Source organism: Vicia villosa, linkage group LG4, assembly GCF_029867415.1.
Source record: "Vicia villosa cultivar HV-30 ecotype Madison, WI linkage group LG4, Vvil1.0, whole genome shotgun sequence".
NCBI lineage: Eukaryota > Viridiplantae > Streptophyta > Magnoliopsida > Fabales > Fabaceae > Vicia > Vicia villosa.
Window position 1 is genome coordinate 2,396,925 of NC_081183.1, and position 4,722 is coordinate 2,401,646.

A 4,722-nucleotide genomic window follows, 5' to 3' on the forward strand; every position below is an offset into this window, starting at 1 on the left:
AGACGCGTAGTAAAATATATATATTTATGATAAAGAAGCAAGTGTGGATCAACGGTTAAATTTCATCTTGGAAACGCAACCAAACTCAAGTGCTTAGTAAGCTACATCACGCACGCCACTACATACCTTTTCAGGTCTCCATCAAGAGGAAAGCGGTGAAACATTTCAATGATGGGGCTACATTTAATGTTCAAGTTCCCCATTACTCTTTGGAAAAACCAAACCAGCGCATTCCAGCTGATGCCTAGACATCCATTCTCAAATAACGACATCTAAAATACACCCCGACATCCAGAGTACCCGACAAGTCTAGGGGAAACTATTTCGTGTCGGTCAAAGGCCTAATGACACCTTGTTTCGTGTCGGCCAAAGGCCCAATGACACCTTGTTTGGTCGGCCTAATAACATGAGGCCCACTTATCCAGTCTACTTCATTAAGCCCGAGGTATAAAAACCTTCACAAAGGGTTTTCATATACTTAATCTCTAATCTTCACTCTCAATACGATTATCTTGAACCCAAAACTGACCTAGACATTGGAATGCTAATCATTCAGGTACCGCCCCCCTTTGATTTCTCGTATCGGATTTAAGATTGACACTGATTCGAGACGTGGATTCAAGATCAACACCTTTGATCCAAGAAGCACGATGGTCACAACCTCAAATCCAAGAAGCACCGTGGTCGCAACCTCTGATCCACAGTTTTGCATCACTGAACACACTCAGGAAGCTTCGCTCCATTGTATCTTCCGCAACGGAAAATAATTCAAAATATGTAGAAAAATTCGCAAGTAACTGATTTCTTCAACAAATTCTACAGGTAAAAATCTAACACTTAAAATATTATAAAAATGATTTTGTACCGCATATTTAAAAATATGATAAAATGCATGGATAATATGAAAAATTCAATAAAAATCCGTTAAAAAAATACATAAAATGCATATAATCCAAAATTGGTAGAAAAATCCGCAGGTGACATATTTTTCAACAAATTCTGCAGTTAAAAACTCAAACACCTAAAAATATTATTTTATACTGGATTTTTTTAAATCCGGCAACCTTTATAAAATACCGAATTTTTTTAAAAATCGACTAAATTCTTTAAATCAGATAGTATTTTGGTCAAATCAATGTTATGAGAGATGCCACATTCAATTAAACGTGTGTCATTAAAATTCTCGGCTTCTTATCTTCATTTATCTCTTCATCACTAGATAAAACAAATGGTACAACTTCTCTACCCATCAAAAAAAGTTGGGTACTGTACCTCCAACCAATCACATGATACCATCTGATTTTAACACATTTAATTATTTATTAAATACTACAATTATTTATTGTTTTCAAAGCATTTTACAAAGGAGGTAACCTTACCCAACTTTTTGAGTTGGGTAAATAAGAATTCACCTAAAACAAATGGATTGTTTTCGCTTTTTCTCAATAAAGCTTTCATCTTTATCTGGTGATCACAAACGAACAAAATATTAGAAGTAAACTACAAAACTAGCTAGCTATGAATAAACATTAATCAACAAGATGAGTTCTATATGTTACCTTATCTATGATAGATATATTTATTCATATTGCAAATTCTAAAACCAAATGTGAAGATTAATACTAATGAAATTAGTTTGTAACCTATACTAAGATCAATTCTACAAAATGTCAGGCCAATCTTTGTACCAATCTTTGAGTGGTTACTAAACTATACTGTGAGTTTATTCTTCTCAAACATAGAATTGCTTGCACGTACAACATTTGTCATAGCTGTTTTACATCCTGCATTGTAATTTACTGTCTTGGAAAATGCTGTATTTGGGAGTTCAAGGCACATGGCAGTTGGAACAATAGTAGCTGCATCATTGCTTATTGGTGACACAATATAAACTGTTGCTGACAATGAAAAAGAACCAACATTGTATCTTCATTTGATCTTCACAACAACCTTTATCACTGGTGTTTTCCAAGCTTGCTTGGTTTTTCCATGGGAGGTACCGCTGTGAATCTCATCCTTCAACAACTAAAGGGTATCTTCGGATTGAAACATTTTTCAACCAAAATCAACGTTGTATCAGTGACAAAGGCCATCTTCACTAATAGACACGAGGTTATTATCTTGTACAAAAATATCATGTATAAATGCAGATTTATTGGCATTTAAACCATCACTAGGCCAAACAGCAGCTTTTACAGCCTTTTTTTGGGCTTTTAGAGCGCTTAAAAGCGTTGTCATAGCCAGCGCTGCCGTAGGTAAAGACAGCGCTTTTTGGTACGCCAAAAGAGCTCTTGTAGCATCCCCTATAGCAGCGCTTTTTCTAGAAAAGCGCTCTCGTATCATCCCTTATAGCAGCGCTTTTTTCAGAAAAGCGCTCTCGTAGCATCCCCTATAGCAGCGCTTTCTCCAGAAAGTGCTTTCGTAGGTAGCACTTGCTTTATCTTTTATGTTTTTTATATTATCTTAGGCAGCGCTTTTAGTTAGAAAGCACTTTCGTAGGTAGGCATATAAGAGCGTTTTTAAAAGCGCTGTCGTTGCTAAACGCAGTATTTTAAAGTGCAACCTATAATTTAAGCCTCCTAGTTCGACTTGTAATTTATATTTATTTTCAACTTGTAATATTTTTGACCTGTAATATATTTTCAACCTGTAATGTTTTCAACCTATATTTTATTTTTGAACTGTAATATATTTTCAACCTGTAATATTTTCAACCATAGGTTAGGACATTTTATACCATTATTTACCAATATAATACCATTATAATCCAAAATAAAATATATACACAATTATAGTTCAATTCACATGTTTACAACAGATACATATAACTAAATCATCTCTAACAATAACTAAATCATAATATAAGCCCGAAATTCTCAAAATCCGACGAGCGCATGGTCCTGGTCCTGCAAAGTATGAACAGAAGAACACGGTCAATTAAACTAACTTTGCTCAAACACAATTAAAGGCTCCAACACAAAGTCATTATAAAAATCCGTCACACAATAATGAAAACAACACTAAAATTCTATACCACAGCAAAGTTTCAAAACAGACCCCACAACAACATCTATACTTCAAATTTTCCAAGAAAACAAGTCATTCAAAAACATCAACAATATTATTAGCAACAATTTCATGTGATTTGCAACTCAATCCACCAATGTAATGTGTCATCAATCCAGTCTCAAATCAAACTATCAGCACCACTTATTTAAGAATCAAACTCAACAATAACAAAAACAAAGTTCAGCACTCTTATTTAGCAAACAACAAACTTGATTCATATAACAACGTCATCATTGTCAATTAATATTAAGCAAAATGAACCAACATCCACCAAAGAAACTCAAACACAAAGTCATTATCAAAATCCGTCACACAGTAATGTATTCATAAAACTTTTCACACAATAATGTATTCATACCTATATGAATAGTCGCTGAATATAAAATTGACACAATTCCTCTTTGATTTCTTCCAACTTAAGTCTTGTGTAAGAAGCAGCATAGAAGTCAAGTACTACATAACAAAAACATAATATGCATGATTTAGTTAAATGTAATAAATTATAAGAAATCATCCTAAGTAATAAATCCATACCGTGATTGGAATCTCTAATTGATTCATTTGAAGGATTTCTTTCAAAAACCTCAAAACAAAGTATCCGCAATCTGTATTGTTTCACTGTTGCGGACACTACATAGAAAAACAAATAAGATTTTATAGTTGTCTTGTTTTACCAAGTAGCATAACTATTATAAGCAAAATTGTGAAAATTAATGTACTTGCACTTTGATCCAAGTAATGTTGTTTGATTTGGTCCGGGATACCTGTGCGTCTCTTTGACTTCGGAACACTTGTATTGATCTAACAAAAATATAAAAGCATATATTTAGATCAATCTCACAAATAATTAAACATATAAATATACACGAATATTTAGAACGATCTCACTTACCTATCAATCGTTGACTTCATAGCCGAATAATTGGTCCACTCACCATCTATCGAATTCAGAAAATATACCACTTCTTTTATAGGGATGATAGCAAGTAACAACCAGTGTGCTCTATAAATTAAAACAAAAGTTTATATGAAAATTTTGCTACGCAAAAGAAACAAAGATTAGATGAACCAAGAATGAAAAACTAACCTTACTGGTCGGGTATTATACGCCCAAAGATACAGGCTTTCTGTATTGTCGGTGGTCATGAATCTATCGACTAAGTGTTGTCTAACTGAATCCGGTTCCGTAGCAATTGTCTATCCGCTGCAATGTGAGGAAGACACGAAATGGAATCTGTTTGATAATTCAGTCCCGCGCAACACTTTGTCATACAACAACCTTAAATAAAAACATAATAAACATTAGACTATTTTCATTGAAATGTGTAAATAAATTGTTCAACTAATTAAATAATATATTCAACGGATTACCGGATGTATGAGTGAATATTACCGACGCCTAATTGGTCATGCGTAAAAATCTCTTTCATGTCATCTAGTGCAACATTTTTGAGGAATTCAATACCAAAGACAGCTTCATCCATATTAATTTCACGGAAAGCACCTGTCATCAAATCTGACATATCAATAAGTGTTCCGAGCGTCCTCCGGTATCGAGGCACAAAAGCACCTCTTTTTGCCACGGCCTTCGGAGGACCCTTTTCCTTGGGTGGTACGCTACGAACTTGCTGCGTCACTTGTTGTGACCCTCGA